Here is a 19243-nt window from a genome sequence, read left to right on the forward strand (position 1 = left end):
TCCGATGTGCTCTAAGAACACTTTGTTCATTAGCCTTTGGTAGGTTGCCCCTGCGTTCTTCAGCCCGAAGGGCATTACTACGTAGCAGTAGTTTGCCCTTGGGGTTATGAACGAGGTCTTTTCTTGGTCGGGTCCGTACATCGGGATTTGATTGTATCCCGAGTATGCGTCCATGAAGGAGAGATATCTATAGCCTGAGGCTGCGTCTACTAAGGCGTCGATGTTTGGTAGTGGATATGGGTCTTTGGGGCAGGCTTTGTTGAGATCCGTGTAATCGACGCACATCCTTCATTTTCCGTTGGGCTTTTTTACCAGGACCACGTTTGCGAGCCATAGGGGGTATTTTACTTCCCTAATGAACCCTGCATCTAGCAGTGCTTGTACTTGTTCTTCTATTGCTTGCATGCGCTCGGGTCCGAGCTTCCGGCGTCTTTGTTGGACAGGTCGGGATCCCGGGTAAACTGATAGCTTATGGCACATCAGGTCGGGGCTTATGCCTGGCATGTCGGAGGCTTTCCAGGCGAAGAGGTCGGAATTCTCCCTTAAGAGGGTTATGAGTTCCTCTTTTAGGCCCGTTTCGAGGTTTGCTCCTATGTTTGTTATTTTTTCAGGTGTGTTCCCAATCTGGACTTTTTCGGTCTCTCCCTCTGGTTGTGGCCGAAGATCTTCTCGGGATTGAACTCGTCCGAGTTCTATCGTGTTGACCTCCTTCCCTTTTAGGTTCAGGCTTTCGTTGTAGCATCGCCGCGCTAGTTTTTGGTCGCCTTTTAGGGTAGCGATTCCTTTTGCGGTAGGGAACTTCATACAGAGGTGTGGGGTCGAGACTATAGCTGCCAGTCTGTTTAGGGTTGGTCGCCCAATGAGGGCATTGTATGCTGAAGTGACGTCGACTATAATGTAGTCGATGCTTAATGTTTTAGATTGCTCGCCTCATCCAAAGGTAGTGTGTAGCGAGATGTATCCTAAGGGATGGATCGGAGTATCCCCTAGTCCAAATAGGTCGGTGGGATAGGCCTTTAGCTCTTTTTCTTCAAGTCCGAGCTTGTCGAAGGCCGTTTTGAACAGGATATCTGCTGAGCTTCCCTGGTCAATCAGGGTCCGATGTAAGTTGGCGTTTGCTAGGATAATGGTGATTACCATTGGATCGTCGTGTCCGGGAGTTATCCCTTGAGCATCTTCTCGGGTAAATGAGATAGTGGGTAATTCGGGCAGGGGACTGTCTTCTCGGACGTGATAGATTTCTTTGAGGTGTCTTTTTCGCGAGGATTTGGATGTTCCCCCGCCTGCAAAACCTCCATTTATCATGTGAACATGTCTTTCAGGGGTTCGCGGGGTTTGTTCGGCCCGATCTTTGTTGTCTCCCCGCCTTCTCTTCCTGGTCTCTTCTCCTTTCTCTGCTATGTATCTGTCGAGTTTTCCTTCTCTGGCTAGCTTTTCTATAACATTTTTTAGGTCGTAGCAGTCGTTAGTAGAATGACCGTAGAGCTTGTGATATTCACAGTATTCGGACCGATCTCTCCCCGCTTTCTTGTGTTTTAGCGGTCGGGGCGGTGGGATCTTTTCGGTGTGGCATACTTCTCTGTAGATGTCTACCAGCGAGACTCGGAGGGGGGTGTAGTTATGGTACTTCCGTGGCTTGTCCGAGTTGGGTTCTTCTTTCTTCTTCTGTTCCCGATCCCGATCTCGGAGTGGGTAGGTTGATTCCTTCCTAGAAGAGTCTCTTAGCTGGGAGGTTTCCTCCATGTTGATATATTTTTCTGCCCGCTCCTGCACCTCGTATAGGGAGGTCGGGTATCGTTTGGATAGGGATTGGCTAAACGGTCCCTCTTTTAGGCCGTTTGCTAGTCCCATGATGGCTGCTTCTGTGGGCAAGTGTTGTATGTCCAGGCAGGCTTTGTTGAATCGCTCCATGTATTCTCGGAGAGTTTCTTGGTTACCTTGTTTGATCCCGAGTAGACTGGGGGCATGTTTTGTCTTGTCCTTTTGGATAGAGAATCTTGTTAGGAACTTTTTGGTTAAGTCTTCGAAGCTGGTGATTGATCTTGGTGGCAGGTTGTCGAACCACTTCATGGCTGACTTGGTGAGAGTGGTGGGGAAGGCTTTGCACCGAATCGCGTCGGAGGCGTCGACTAGGTACATTCTGCTTCTGAAGTTGCTGAGGTGATGACTTGGATCGGTGGTGCCGTCGTAGAGGTCCATATCGGGTGGTTTGAAGTTTCGCGGTACCTTCTCCTTCATGATCTCTTGTGTGAAGGGATCGTGGTTGCCCTCGGTGGTGGTGCCGCGTTCTGTCCGGTCTTTCAGGTTGGCCTCTATTTTCCGCAGTTTTTCTTCTAATTCTCTGCACTTTCGAGCTTCCCTTTTCAGATCTTGTTCAGTTTCTTTCTGCTTTTTTATGTCTTCTTCGAGTTGTTTTAGTCGGTTTTGTTGTGCTCGGACTGCTTCTAGAATTTCCGAGCTCTTCTCTTTTTCGGAATTTTGTGGATCTTTGTTTGGGAGTGATGTTTTTGGGCGATTCTGTTTGTTTCCTCTTGGAGTGCGTGGTGATAGAGGGCTGTCCGGTCGTTCTCCGGTGTCAATTTCGTCCTCTTGTTCAGATGCAGCGTGGTCATTGTAGAGAGGGTCATCCGCCATGGTAGAGAGATGACTTCCAGGGTCCCCGGCAACGGCGCCAATGTTCCGAGGGTTTGCCTGAAACGTGCAGCTCGGTCGTCTGGAAAGGCCCGAGGTAGGGGGGTTCAGTGACCCGAGCTTGATATGCAGAATGGTTGGTGGTTGTACCTGCAATGACACTCCGATGCTTAAGTTAGCATGGGTTCAAGCAGATATGTGTAGATTTGGAATGAATGCCATACCTGGGTGCTCCAGTGTATTTATAGTAGTTGGCGGTGATCTCCCCTGGATAAGATATTCTTATCTTATCTTATCTTTGGGAGTCTTATCTCTATCTTTGTGGAACCGCCTTTCCTAGGCCTTTTCGGCCTTTAGGTTTTGGGCTGCGTTCCTTTTGATGGGCCTTCCTTGCTTATTGTCCGAGGTCCGACCTTTAGGTGTGAGCTTTAGGGCAAGGTCGGACCTCTTATGAATTTGTCAGGTAGGAAGACCTCGGTCAGGGTATGAACAGATACTATGCAGCAATTATTTCATGAGTTATGCATTTAATCAAACACATATACCACCATTAACTTCCATTCTAACTTATGCAACATTGGATATTTACTTTCCAATTCAAATAATTCTCTTTTATTCAAGCATATGGGAAACAAAACAAAATTCAGCTCGGTTATGGATGACAAGCAATATGCAGATTATCATACTTAATCAAACAACTTCACTTGCAACTAGATGAACACTTTAGCAAGACATACAAGAATTCCTGAATTAAAACATTTTACAACAACAAGGATTAAGTGTAGATACAACCTTTTGGGTTGCAACTTTTCATTCTTCCTCTTGTTGTACTCCTTTTGAGTTAAGATGCACAATATCTTCAATGGTTGACTACTTTCCTGCATAATTCTCAAAAGTTGCTTGCTTCTCAAGCCCTTAGATGAATGGTTAGTATGCATAAAGTGAGTGTGTCTTTTGGATTTATTTTGGTGTGGGAACACCAAATTTAATTGTTTGCCACTGTCTCAGATATAACAAGTTAACCATATGTGAAACCTTGTATTCTTGCTAAAGGTTAATGAAATTAAAGCTAGAAAACAGTTAAGTAGTTGAATAATTTGTTGATTGCTTGGAGCTAGCATTGTGCAAGAGGTGAGAATGTGTTTGTAAATGATATTTTAGTGGAACACCAAACTTAGAATCTTTCATTCTCCCTTAAATTGTTTTGGTGTGCAACACCAAACTTAGCTCCTTGCAATGCATACCAATTATTCAACATTTTTTTATTGAAAAAGCTATGAAAAGAAAACTACCTCAGGTTGGGTTGCCTCCCAACAAGCGCTCTTTTATTGTCACTAGCTTGACATCTTCTATTTTTGCTGATCATGGAGGTTGAAAATCACAGTGCCTTAGCTTATCTTTCTTCACTGTGAACTTCCTTCCGGTTTCCTCTTTGATGACCTCTATAGATTCTTGTGGAAGGATCTTAGTCACAATGTAATGATCAGACAACTGTGGGGACACCTTCATGGTTTGAATATTGATCATCACTCTATCCCCTGGTAAAAATTTTTCAGTGGGGATTTTCTGCTTTTCTTTAGTTCTATCTTCTGTCTCTCCTTGCGTGAATAGATGTTTCTCCTCTTTCAGCTGGGTGATCTGTCTAGATGAGGTGAATTTGGCTAGAAATTTATTAACCAAATCATCCCAACTAGTGATACTCCCTTAGGGAAAAGTTTCAAACCATTGTGCAGCTTCACCCTTTAATGAGAAGGGGAATAACAGGATCTTATAAGTGTCATGATCTGAACCATCGGTTTTGACCGCATTACAAGTCTTCAGAAAAATGGATATGTGCTGCTGAGGATCTTCCGATGGATTTCCGTCATAAGAACAATTGTTCTTGATGAGTGTAATAAGTGGTGGCTTCATGTCATGATACTCTTTGTCTGTAGAAATTTGATTTCCTGTGATACGCAAACAATCAGGATGACTAAACAACAGCACGCTTGAGAATTGAGTGCAGTTAATTGAGATAAATTGTTAGTGAGTTAATAGAGGCAATTTCTCAAACAGTTAGTGTGTTAGTAGGAATTAGAATAACAGAAAAGAAAAAATGCTTAATCTAGACCTCCACTTCACTTAATCATTGTCAATCTATTTCAATCCCCAGCAACGGCGCCAAAAACTTGATGGTGTTTTTTTTGTGGAAAAATAAATTTCCAACACACAAATCCAACCGGCAAGTGTACCGGGTCGCATCAAGTAGTAATAACTCACTTAGAGTGAGGTCGATCCCACAGGGATTGATGGATCAAGCAATTTTAGTGGGTGATTAGTTTAGTCAAGCTAACATTTAAGTGAATTTGGATGAAGTGTAGCCAATAAAAAGTAAATAGCAAGGAAAATTAAAGTGCAGAAAGTAAAATTGCAAGTAACTTAAATAACAAGAAAGTAAAATAGCTGAAACTTAAATTGCAAGAAAAGTAAATTACATGAATAGTAAAGGGGCTGGGGTGCTGGAATTTCAGAAATTAAACAAGAGAAAGTAAATTGCAATAAACAGAAGAACTAAAGATGAATTGAATTGCAGTAGATCTTAAGCAAAAGAGTAAAATGCCTAGAAGAATTTAAAAACAGAAAAGCAATGCTTAATTTGCAGCAATTAAAAGGATGTTGAAGATCTCAGGAGTGGAAGAGACTAGAAAACAAGTCTAGATCTCAAGTCCTTCCTTGATCTAACAAGAGAGAGGTTGCAGAAAATTAAAAGAACAGATTGCAGAAGAAGAAGATTTAAAACAGCAAATGAAAATTGAGTTATGCAGTAAGAGAACAGGATGAATCTCAAATCAGGAATGAAACAGAATTCCTTCCTTCCCAATCCAAAATTCCAAAACAGCAATCAAAACTATGAGAGAGAGCTCTCAAATCCTAATACTCCCTAGTGTGGTAGCCTTTCTTTTTTTTACAAAGATGGAAATGATGCCTTTATATAGGCTTTACAAAATGAAAAATGAAAATGAAATTAAAACAAATTACAAAATTGAAAATCCTAATTTAATTGATCCATGTGCCTTTGAGTGATGATGTGGGCTTAGCTTGCTTTGGATTTGAGGAGAAATGGGTTTGGTTGGCCTTGATTCAATTTGGTGAGGAATTGAATTAAATTGAATTTTGGTTGATTTTTGGCCCATGACACTCCCAGGAGGCTGCCCTGCCCTTGTGGAGGGCAGGGCAGGAAAGTGTGCGTGCTAGTGCTTGTGCGTGCGAGCTTGGTGTGTGAAGATGCTGCCCTGCCCTTGTGGAGGGCAGGGCAATGTTGCCTTGCATGTGTGTCTTGCGCACTCACTTCCTTGGACCGTGTTATGATACGCTCCTCACTCCCCTTAGGTGCTTGGTTCGAAACTTGGTGAAAGCACTTGAGGAGCAATTTTTTCTTGATTTTCCATGAAGAGCACGACATTGCCCTGCTCTCCAAGAGGGCAGGGCAGAAAATTGAGCGCCACTTTGTTTTGGAGTGAGGCTCCAGCTTCGAGCCTTGGTGTAAGCATTTTGGTTTATTTTCGCTTGTTTTTGGCCTTTAAAGATGCCTCTCGTTCCTGCTCTAATTGTACGCCAAATATGGATTGTTATATATCGTTGGAAAGCTCTGAATGTCAGCTTTCTAACGCAACTGGAAGCACATCAATTGGACGTCTGTAGCTCAAGTTATAGCCCTTTGAAGGAGGCATGGTCATGCTGTGAGCGCCCAGATTTTAACTTAGCGAAAATTCTTGCTTCCAACCTCACTCTTCATCATGATTCTGCCCTGCCCTTGGCAAGAGCAGGGCAGCGTGTGCTGTTTGCCTATTCTTCATTAATTTGGTCATGGGCCACGCTTTTAAAAGCGTGGCCTAAGCCTCCAAAGTGTGCTCCAACTTCAAAGTGTGCTCCAAAGCTCTTTTTTCCTCTTTTTTTGTGCTTCTTTGCTTCTTTTTCTTCTTTTTTTCTACAAGATTTATAAAATTAAAATATCAAGAAAATATATCATTTAAGCACAGAAGCATTCAATATTTAAGCACAAATCATCAATTTCTTGTATGAAAAAGCATAGAAAATGGGTATATGATGACTTGTCATCAAAGCTTATGATCCTGAGAACCCTTTAATGGAAGAGGTGAATTACATGGGAGAACCCTATGGAAACACCTATAATCCTTCATGGAGAAATCATCCAAATTTCTCATGGAAGGATCAACAGAGACCTCAACAAGGTTTCAACAATAATAATAGTGGAAGAAACAGGTTTAGCAATGGCAAGCCTTTTCCATCATCTTCTTAGCAACAGACAGAGAATTCTAAGCAGAGTCACTCTGACTTAGCAACCATGGTCTCTGATCTAATCAAAACCACTCAAAGTTTCATGACTGAAACAAGGTCCTCCATTAGAAACTTGGACGCACAAGTGGGACAGCTGAGCAAGAAAATTACTGAACTCCCTCCTAGTACTCTTCCAAGCAATACAGAAGAGAATCCAAAAGGAGAATGCAAGGCCATTAACATGACCCACATGGTCGAACTTGGAGAGGAGGAAGAGGTAGTGATCGCCACTAAGGAAGACCTCAATGGACGTCCACTGGCCTCCAATGAGTTCCCTAATGAGGAACCATGGGAATCTGAGGCTCATAATGAGACCATAGAGATTCTATTGGATTTACTTCTGCCATTCATGAGCTCTGATGAGTATTCTTCCTCTGAAGAGGACGAAGATGTCACTGAAGAGCAAGTTGCTAAGTACCTTGGAGCAATCATGAAGCTAAATGACAAGTTATTTGGTAATGAGACTTGGGAGGATGAACCCCCTTTGCTCACCAAAGAACTGGATGACTTGACTAGGCAGAGATTACCTCAAAAGAGACAGGACCTTGGGAAGTTCTCAATACCTTGTACCATAGGCACCATGACCTTTAAGAAGGCCCTGTGTGACCTAGGGTCAAGCATAAACCTTATGCCTCTCTCTGTAATGGAGAAGTGGTGCACGAAATTGCAATCACACTTTTGCAATTCCGCACAACTAACCAGCAAGTGCACTGGGTCATCCAAGTAATACCTTATGTGAGTAAGGGTCGATCCCACGGAGATTGTCGGCTTGAAGCAAGCTATGGTTATCTTGTAACTCTTAGTCAGGATATCAATAATTATCAGGGTTGATTGTGAAAAGTAAAAGAACATGAAATAAGTACTTGTTTTGCAGTAATGGAGAACAGTTTGAGGTTTTGGAGATGCTCTATCTTCTGAATCTCTGCTTTCCTATTGTCTTCTTCTTCATGCACGCAAGGCTTCTTCCATTGCAAGCTGTATGTACGGTTTCACCATTGTCAATGGCTACCTCCCATCCTCTCAGTGAAAATGTTCAGCGCGCTCTGTCACAGCACGGCTAATCATCTGTCAGTTCTCAATCAGGTTGAAATAGAATCCAGTGATTCTTTTGCGTCTGTCACTAACGCCCAGCCTTCAGGAGTTTGAAGTTCATCACAGTCATTCAATCCTTGAATCCTACTAAGAATACCACAGACAAGGTTTAGACCTTCCGGATTCTCTTGAATGCCGCCATCAGTTCTAGCTTACACTACGAAGATTCTGATTAAAGAATCCAAGAGATATCTATTCAATCTAAGGTAGAACAGAGGTGGTTGTCAGGCACACGTTCATAGGTGAGAATGATGATGAGTGTCACGGATCATCATATTCATCAAGTTTAGGAACAAGTGATATCTTAGAATAGAAGCAAGCGTGATTGAATGAAAAATAGTAGTAATTGCATTAATCCATCAAGACACAGCAGAGCTCCTCACCCCCAACCATGGGGTTTAGAGACTCATGCTGTAGAAGATACAATGAGAAACGTGTAAAGTGTCATAAGGTAAAGATACAATGTCAAAAGATCCTATAAATAGTGAACTTGTAACCTAGGGTATACAGAAATGAATAAATGACGTAAAAATCCACTTCCAGGGTCCACTTGGTGTGTGCTTGGGCTGAGCATTAAAGCTTTCATGTGTAGAGGCTTTTTCTGGAGTTAAACGCCAGCTTTTATGCCAGTTTGGGCGTTTAACTCCAATTTTTGTGCCAGTTCCGGCGTTAAACGCCGGGAATTCTGAAGCTGATTTGCAACGCCAGTTAGGGCCATCAAATCTCGGGCAAAGCCCAGGATGTCTACTTTCCAACGCAATTGAGAGCGCGCCAATTGGGCTTCTGTAGCTCCAGAAAATCCACTTCGAGTGCAGGGAGGTCAGAATCCAACAGCATCTGCAGTCCTTTTCAGCCTATAACTCAGATTTTTGCTCAGGTCCCTCAATTTCAGCCAGAAAATACCTGAAATCACAGAAAAACACACAAACTCATAGTAAAGCCCAGAAAAGTGAATTTTAACTAAAAACTAATGAAAATGTAATAAAAACTAACTAAAATATACTAAAAACATACTAAAAACAATGCCAAAAAGCGTATAAATTATCCGCTCATCACAACACCAAACTTAAATTGTTGCTTGTCCCCAAGAAACTGAAAATCAAAATAGAATAAAAAGAAGAGAATATACTATAGACTCCAAAATATCAAAGAAACTTAGCTCCAATTAGATGAGCGGGACTAGTAGCTTTTTGCTTCTGAACAGTTTTGGCATCTCACTTTATACTTTGAAGTTTAGAATGATTGGCATCTATAGGAACTCAGAACTCAGATAGTGTTATTGATTCTCCTAGTTAAGTATGATGATTCTTGAACATAGCTACTTTATGAGTCTTTGCTGTGGCCCAAAGCACTCTGTCTTCCAGTATTACCACCAGATACATACATGCCACAGACACATACTTGGGTGAACCTTTTCAGATTGTGACTCAGCTTTGCTAGAGTTCCCAATTAGAGGTGTCTAGGGTTCTTAAGCACACTCTTTTTCCTTTGGATCACAACTTTATTTTATTTTTATTATTATTATTATTATTATTTTTTGTATTCACTGCTTTTTCTTGCTTCAAGAATCAATTTGATGATTTTTCAGATCTTCAATAACATTTCTCCTTTTCCATCATTCTTTCAAGAGCCAACAATTTTAACATTCTTAAAACAACAAATTCAAAAGACATATGCACTGTTCAAGCATTCATTCAGAAAACACAAAGTATTGTCACCACATCAAACTAATTCAACTAGTTTCAAAGATGAATTCGAAATCCTGTACTTCTTGTTCTTTTGTGATTAAAGCCTTTTTTCATTTAAGAGAGGTGATGGATTCATAGGACATTCATAGCTTTAAGACATGAACCTTAAATTTTATTAATCATGAATTAAGAACAAAACTCAAAAATAGATATAAGATAAGACTAATAGTAATAGAAAACAAAAATTTAAATAGACTCCTAATGATAGAGGTTATCACAGAGTTAGGACTCAACAACCTTGATTTTGAGAAGTGGATGTTCCCTCAACTTGTGGGGTATTTGACCTTTGAAGGGAGAGCTTTTGGCGCTTCAACTCCTGTAGCTCACGCCCCTGCTTCTCTTGTTCCTTCAGCAATTTGCAGAGCATGCAGTTTTGATTCTACTGTTCTTCCTTAATTTGTTCTATAGCTTCTTGCAGCTTGGCAACAGATGCTTCTAGACGAGTCCAGTAGTCAATTTCAGGAAGTTCAGGAAGGAACTCGTGCGCCCTCCTTTTGATAGAGTTATCTTGCATTTGTCCTTCCATTGACCTCTTGGTGATTGGGTGCTCAATTGGGATGAATTCATCTACTCCCATCCTCACCCCAGCATCTTTACATAGCAAAGAGATTAAGCTTGGGTAAGCCAGTTTGGCTTCAGTGGAGTTCTTGTTTGCAATTGTGTAAATCTCACAAGCAATCAGATAATGAATCTCCACTTCCTTTCCCAGCATAATACAATGAATCATCACTGCTCTCTTGATAGTAACCTCAGAACGGTTACTAGTGGGCAAGATAGAACGCCCTATGAAGTCCAACCAGCCTCTTGCAACTGGTTTGAGATCTCCCCTCTTGAGTTGGTTTGGGAAACCTTTTGAATTGGTCATCCACTTGGTTCCAGGGAGGCATATGTCCTCTAGAACTTGATCCAACCCCTTATCTTCTCTCACCATTCTCCTATTAAAGGAATCAGGATCATCTTGTAGTTGAGGTAATTTGAAGACCTCTCTTATTTTGTCCAGATGGAAGTAAATAATTCTCCTTCTGACCATGGTTCTGTAGGTATGAAAAGTAGTTCCAGTCATTCTCTGCTTATCTGTCAGCCACAGATTTGAGTAGAATTTCTGAACCATATTTCTCCCAACCTTTGTCTCAGGGTTGGTTAGAACTTCCCATCCTCTGTTTCGAATTTGCTCTTGGATCTCCGGATATTCATCTTCTTTCAGATCAAATTTAACTTCCAAGATCACTGACCTTAGACCCATTATTTTGTGGTAATGGTCTGCATGTTCTTTGGTTAAGAACTTTTCTTGACTCCAAAGGTCTTTTGGAGCATTCTCTTTCTTGCCTCTTGAGTTGGTTTGTTTTCCTTTGGGGGCCATGATCTTGATGAGCCTTAACTTAGTGATCACGGAAAAATACACCAAACTTAGAGGTTTGCTTGTCCTCAAGCAAAAGAAAGGAAAGAGGAGAGAGAGGAGGAGAGCAAATTCGAATGGTGGGGAAGGGGGGTATGGCTGAACATATATTTATAAGGAAGGGAGATAGGGTTCGAAAATATTGAAGGAGATTTGAGAAGATATGGGAAGAAACTGAGAGATATTTGAGTTTTTTTGGAAGAAGATTTGGAAAGGATTTGAAAGAGATTTGAAGAATGATTTTAAATTTGAAAATTTGAAGGTGAATGATGAAAGTTTGAAATGTATTTATGTAAAAAATTATGGATTAAAACAGGAAAGTTTGAAAAAATTTGAAGTGGAAAGCAAAATCTCTGTCTCCCACCTTTCTGGTGTTAAACGCCCAGAATGGTATCCATTCTGGCGTTTAACGCCCAAAATGGCACCTTTACTGGCGTTAAACGCCCAGAATGGTGCCCATTCTGGCGTTTAACGCCCAAAGTACCCCTTACTGGCGGTTTTTCGCCAGCAAGCTCTTTTTCTCTGCTTTTTGCACTGAATCCTTTTGTAACTCTGTGAATTCCTTCAGTTTTGATGATTGCCCTTTGAGAATATGTATCAAACATTGATTAAACAAAACAGATAACCTGCTAATGACTGGGTTGCCTCCCAGCAAGCGCTTCTTTAATGTCTTTAGCTGGACCTTCACTAAGAATCATTCAAGCCTCAGTTTTGAGCATTCTTGCTCAAAATTGCTTTCAAGATAATGCTTGATCCTCTGTCCATTAACAATGAACTTTTTGTCAGAATCAGTATCCTGAAGCTCAACATATCCATATGGTGACACTTCTGTAATCACATACGGACCCCTCCACCAGGATTTAAGTTTTCCTGGGAACAGTCTGAGCCTAGAGTTGAAGAGCAAAACTTTTTGTTCTGGCTCAAAGACTCTGGATGACAACTTCTTGTCATGCCACTTCTTTGCCTTTTCCTTATAAATTTTTGCATTTTCAAAGGCACTGAGTCTAAATTCATCTAGCTCATTTAGCTGGAGCAATCTTTTTTCACCAGCTAACTTAGCGTCCAGGTTTAGGAATCTGGTTGCCCAGTAGGCTTTATGTTCCAGTTCCACGGGCAGATGACAAGCCTTGCCATACACAAGTTGGTATGGAGAGGTTCCTATTGGAGTCTTGAATGCTGTTCTGTATGCCCACAGAGCATCATCCAAGCTCTTTGCCCAATCCTTTCTACGAGCAATTACAGTCCGTTCTAGGATTCTTTTTAGCTCTTTATTAGAGACTTCAGCTTGCCCATTTGTCTGTGGATGATATGGGGTTGCCACTTTGTGGCTAATTCCATATCAGACCATAGCAGAGTACAGCTATTTATTGCAGAAATGAGTGCCCCCATCACTGATTAGTACTCTGGGAACACCAAACCTGCTGAAGATGTATTTCTGGAGGAATTTCAGCACGGTCTTAGTATCATTAGTGGGTGTAGCAATTGCTTCTACCCATTTAGATACATAGTCCACTGCCACCAGAATGTAAGTGTTTGAGTATGATGGTGGGAACGGACCCATAAAGTCAATACCCCATACATCAAATAATTCAATCTCTAAGATCCCTTGTTGAGGCATGGCGTATCCATGAGGCAAGTTACCAGCTCTTTGGCAACTGTCACAGTTACGCACAAATTCTCGGGCATCTCTATAGAGGGTGGGCCAGTAGAAGCCACATTGGACGACCTTAGTGGCTGTTCGCTCACTTCCGAAATGTCCCCCATACTGTAATCCATGGCAGTGCCATAGGATCCTTTGTGCTTCCTCTCTGGGTACACATCTGCGGATCATTCCGTCTGCACATCTCTTAAAGAGATATGGCTCATCCCATAGGTAGTACTTGGCATCTGAAATTAATTTCTTTCTTTGCACCCTGCTGTACTCCTGGGGTATGAACCTCACAGCTTTATAATTTGCAATATCTGCAAACCATGGAGCTTCCTGAATGGCGAAGAGTTGCTCATCTGGGAAAGTCTCAGAGATCTCAGTAGAAGGGAGGGACGCCCCAGCTACTGGTTCTATTCGGGACAGATGATCAGCTACTTGGTTCTCTGTCCCTTTTCTGTCTCTTATTTCTATATCAAACTCTTGCAGAAGCAACACCCATCTTATGAGCCTGGGTTTTGAATCCTGCTTTGTGGGTAAGTACTTAAGAGCAGCATGGTCAGTGTGCACAATCACCTTTGATCCTACTAAATAGGATCTAAACTTGTCAATGGCATAGACCACTGCAAGTAACTCTTTTTCTGTGGTTGTGTAATTCTTCTGTACGTCATTTAGAACACGGCTGTCCTAATAAATGACGTGCAGAAGCTTGTTATACCTCTGTCCCAACACTGCACCAATGGCATGGTCACTGGCATCACACATTAATTCGAATGGTAATGCCCAGTCTGGTGCAGAGATGACTGGTGCTGTGACCAGCTTGGCTTTCAGGGTCTCAAATGCCTGCAAACACTGTGTGTCAAACACAAATGGTGTGTCAGCAGCTAGCAGGTTACTCAGAGGTTTTGCAATTTTTGAAAAATCCCTTATAAACCTTCTGTAGAATCCTGCATGCCTCAGAAAGCTTCTGATTGCCTTAACATTGGCAGGTGGTGGTAACTTTTCAATTACCTCTACCTTTGCTTTATCCACTTCTATTCCCTTGCTGGAAATTTTGTGCCCAAGGACAATTCCTTCAGTCACCATAAAGTGACATTTCTCCTAGTTTAATACCAGGTTAGTCTCTTGGTACCTTTTCAGGACAAGTGCTAGGTGGTTAAGACAGGAGCTGAATGAGTCTCCATATACTGAGAAGTCATCCATGAAGACTTCCAGGAACTTCTCTACCATATCAGAGAAGATAGATAGCATGCATCTCTGAAAAGTTGCAGGTGCATTACACAGACCAAAAGGTATTCTTCTGTAGGCAAACACGCCAGAAGGGCAAGTGAATGCTGTTTTCTCTTGGTCCTGAGGATCTACTGCAATTTGGTTGTAACCTGAATAGCCATCCAAAAAGCAGTAATAATTATGACCAGCTAGTCTTTCTAGCATTTGGTCTATGAATGGTAAAGAAAAATGATCCTTTCTGGTGGCTGTATTGAGCCTTCTGTAGTCAATACACATACGCCACCCTGTAACTGTTCTTGTAGGAACCAGTTCATTCTTTTCATTATGAACCACTGTCATGCCTCCCTTTTTGGGGACAACTTGGACAGGGCTCATCCAGGGGCTATCAAAAATGGGATAAATAATTCCAGCCTCTAGTAATTTAGTGACCTCTTTCTGCACCACCTCCTTCATGGTTGGATTTAGCCGCCTTTGTGGTTGAACCACTGGTTTGGCATTATCCTCCAATAGGATCTTGTGCATGCATCTTGCTGGGCTAATGCCCTTAAGATCACTTATGGACCACCCAAGAGCTGTCTTGTGTGTCCTTAGCACTTGAATAAGTGCTTCCTCTTCCTGTGGATTTAAAGCAGAGCTTATGATCACTGGAAAAGTGTCACCCTCTCCCAGAAATGCATACTTCAGGGATGGTGGTAGTGGTTTGAGCTCAGGTTTGGGAGGCTTATCCTCTTTCTGAGGAATTTTCAAAAATTCTTTTGTTTCCTCTGGTTCTTCCTGATCAGGCTGAACATCCTTGAAGATGTCCTCTAGCTCTGATTCTAGACTTTCAGTCATATTGATCTCTTCTACCAAAGAGTCAATAATGTCTGCGCTCATGCAGTCATCTGGTGTGTCTGGATGCTGCATAGCTTTTACAGCATTCAACTTGAACTCATCCTCATTGACTCTCAGGGTTACTTCCCCTTTTTGTACATCAATAAGAGTTCGTCCAGTTGCTAGGAAAGGTCTTCCTAGAATGAGAGTTGCACTCTTGTGCTCCTCTATTTCCAGCACTACAAAGTCAGTTGGAAAGGCGAATGGCCCAACCTTGACAATCATGTCCTCAATTATGCCTGATGGATATTTAATGGAGCCATCAGCAAGTTGGAGACATATCCGGGTTGGTTTGACTTCTTCAGTCAACCCAAGCTTTCTGATAGTGGATGCAGGTATTAGATTGATACTTGCTCCAAGGTCACACAAGGTTGTCTTGGTGCAAGCACCTTCTAATGTGCATGGTATCATAAAGCTTCCTGGATCTTGAAGCTTTTCTGGTAAGCTTCTCAAAATGACTGCACTGCATTCTTCAGTGAGAAACACTTTTTCAGTTTCTCTCCAATCCTTCTTATGACTTAAGATCTCTTTCATGAACTTAGCATAAGAAGGTATTTGCTCAAGTGCCTCTGCAAACAGAATCTTTATTTCAAGAGTCCTTAGATAGTCTGCAAAGCGGGCAAATTGCTTGTCCTGTTCCGCTCGGTGGAGTTTCTGAGGATAAGGCATCTTGACTTTATATTCTTCAACCTTAGTTGCTGCAGGTTTATTCCTTACAGAGGTGGTTGGAGAAGCCTTTTTAGAGGGGTTACTATCAGCACTCTCAGGTGTCTGATCCCTCATTGGCGTTTGAACGCCAGGATTGGGTGAAGAATGGGCGTTTAACGCTAACTTTTCCCCCTTTTCTGGCGTTTGAACGCTAGAACTGGGCAGGGAATGGGCGTTTAACGCCAGCTTTTCCCCCCTTTCTGGCGTTTGAACGCCAAGAGTATTCCTCTCTGGGCTCTTACTATCCTCAGAGGGATTTTGGACAGTGGTTTGGTTATCCTCTGTCAATTGTTCCTTTATTGGCTTTTTGCTATTTTGAGCAGTGTTATTCAATGTCTTCCCACTCCTCAGTTGAACTGCTTGGCATTCTTCTGTTATCTGTTTAGATAACTGTTGTTTTTCCTGATTCAACTGTGATTCTATGTTCTTGTTAGCAATTTTAGTTTCTTGGAGCACCTCTTTAAATTCTGCTAACTATTTTGTCATCAGGTGTAATTGCTGATTAAGCTCAACCATCTGTTCTTGAGGATTAGGATCAGTGGCTATTGCAATAACTTCTTCTTTTGTATAGGACTCATTGCTAGAGTACAAATGTTGATTTCTAGCAACAGTATCTATAAGCTCTTGAGCCTCTTCAATCGTCTTCCTCATATGTATAGATCCACCAGCTGAGTGGTCTAGAGACATCTGAGCTTTTTCTGTAAGCCTATAGTAGAAGATGTCTAACTGTACCCACTCTGAAAACATTTCAGAGGGGCATTTTCTTAGCATACCTCTATACCTCTCCCAGGCATTATAAAGGGATTCATTATCCTCTTGTTTAAAACCTTAGATGTCCAGCCTTAACTGTGTCATCCTTTTTGGAGGGTAAAATTGATTCAGGAATTTGTCTGATAACTGTCTCCATGTTTTTATGCTTGCTGTGGGTTGGTTATTCAACCACCTCTTAACTTGATCTTTTACAGCAAATGGAAACAATAATAATCTGTAGACATCCTGATCTACCTCTTTATCACGTACTGTGTTAGCAATTTGTAAGAATTGTGCTAGAAACTCAGTAGGTTCTTCCTGTGGAAGACCAGAATACTGGCAATTTTGCTGCACCATGATAATGAGTTGAGGATTTAGCTCAAAGCTGCTTGCTTTGATGGGAGGTATACAGATGCTACTCCCATATGCAGCTGTAATGGGGTTAGCATATGACCCCAGAGTCCTTCTGGACTGCTCATTTTCACTTAGGTCCATGACGGAGAAAGAGAATATGATATGGATTCACAAGTAAAGTAAAATATTTTTTTTTGGATTAAAGGTGACCGAAAAAAAAATTAAAATAAAATAAATGGAAAATAAAATGAAATTTCGAAAACTAAAAGAAAATAAGATCAAAACAAATTGAAAACTAAATCAATTAGTTAATTAAAAAGATTTTGGAATTAGCAATTGAAAAAATATGATTGAAAATTATTTTGAAAAAGATTTGATTTTTGAAAGGAGGAAAGAGAAAAACAACAAAATGACACCAAACTTAAAAGTTTTTTTGAAAATCAAACACAAATTTTCGAAAATTTAAAGGAAAACACAAAGAAGACACCAAACTTAGGATTTTTAAGGATCAAGAAAGGACTAAGAACATGCAAATTCGAAAAATTAAAAGAAAACAAAAGCCTGCAATTGACACCAAACTTAAAATATGAAACTAAACTCAAATAAAAGACTCTAAACCAACGAAAATAAAATAGTCCTAATCTAAGCAACAAGATAAGCCGTCAGTTGTCCAAACTCAACAATCCCCGGCAACGGCGCCAAAAACTTGGTGCACGAAATTGCAATCACACTTTTGCAATTCCACACAACTAACCAGCAAGTGCACTGGGTCGTCCAAGTAATACCTTACGTGAGTAAGGGTCGATCCCACGGAGATTGTCGGCTTGAAGCAAGCTATGGTTATCTTGTAACTCTTAGTCAGGATATCAATAATTATCAGGGTTGATTGTGAAAAGTAAAAGAACATGAAATAAGTACTTGTTTTGCAGTAATGGAGAACAGATTGAGGTTTTGGAGATGCTCTATCTTCTGAATCTCTGCTTTCCTACTGTCTTCTTCTTCATGCACGCAAGGCTTCTTCCATTGCAAGCTGTATGTAGGGTTTCACCATTGTCAATGGCTACCTCCCATCCTCTCAGTGAAAATGTTCAACGCGCTCTGTCACAGCACGGCTAATCATCTGTCGGTTCTCAATCAGGTTGGAATAGAATCCAGTGATTCTTTTGCGTCTGTCACTAACGCCCAGCCTTCAGAAGTTTGAAGTTCGTCACAGTCATTCAATCCTTGAATCCTACTCAGAATACCACAGACAAGGTTTAGACCTTCCGGATTCTCTTGAATGCCGCCATCAGTTCTAGCTTACACCACGAAGATTCTGATTAAAGAATCCAAGAGATATCTACTCAATCTAAGGTAGAACGGAGGTGGTTGTCAGGCACACGTTCATAGGTGAGAATGATGATGAGTGTCACGGATCATCATATTCATCAAGTTTAGGAACAAGTGACATCTTAGAATAGAAGCAAGCGTGATTGAATGAAAAACAGTAGTAATTGCATTAATCCATCAAGACACAGCAGAGCTCCTCACCCCCAACCATGGGGTTTAGAGACTCATGCTGTAGAAGATACAATGAGAAACGTGTAAAGTGTCATAAGGTAAAGATACAATGTCAAAAGATCCTATTAATAGTGAACTAGTAACCTAGGGTATACAAAAATGAATAAATGACGTAAAAATCCACTTCCGTGGTCCACTTGGTGTGTGCTTGGGCTCAGCATTGAAGCTTTCATGTGTAGAGACTTTTTTTGGAGTTAAACGCCAGCTTTTATGCCAGCTTGGGCGTTTAACTCCAATTTTTGTGCCAATTCCGGCGTTAAACGCCGGGAATTCTGAAGCTAATTTGCAACGCCGGTTTGGGCCATCAAATCTCGGGCAAAGTATGGACTATTATACATTGCTGGAAAGCCCAGTATGTCTACTTTCAACGCAATTGAGAGCGCGCCAATTGGGTCTCTGTAGCTCCAGAAAATCCACTTCGAGTGCAGGGAGGTCAGAATCCAACAGCATCTGCAGTCCTTTTTAGCCTCTAAATCAGATTTTTGCTCAGGTCCCTCAATTTCAGCCAGAAAATACCTGAAATTACAGAAAAACACACAAACTCATAGTAAAGCCCAGAAAAGTGAATTTTAACTAAAAACTAATGAAAATGTAATAAAAACTAACTAAAATATACTAAAAACATACTAAAAACAATGCCAAAAAGCGTATAAATTATCCGCTCATCAAGAAGCTAGGGATCTTTGAGGTGCAAGCTGCAAGAATCTCACTAGAGATGGCAGACAATTCAAGAAAACAAGCTTATGGACTTCTAGAGGATGTTCTGGTAAAGATTGAAGACCATTACATCCCTGCTGATTTTATAGTCCTAGAGACTGGGAAGTGCATGGATGAATCCATCATCCTTGGCAGACCCTTCCTAGCCACAGCAAAGGCTGTGATTAATGTTGATAGAGGAGAATTGATCATTCAAGTGAA

Source organism: Arachis stenosperma, chromosome 9, assembly GCF_014773155.1.
Source record: "Arachis stenosperma cultivar V10309 chromosome 9, arast.V10309.gnm1.PFL2, whole genome shotgun sequence".
Taxonomy (NCBI): Eukaryota; Viridiplantae; Streptophyta; class Magnoliopsida; order Fabales; family Fabaceae; genus Arachis; species Arachis stenosperma.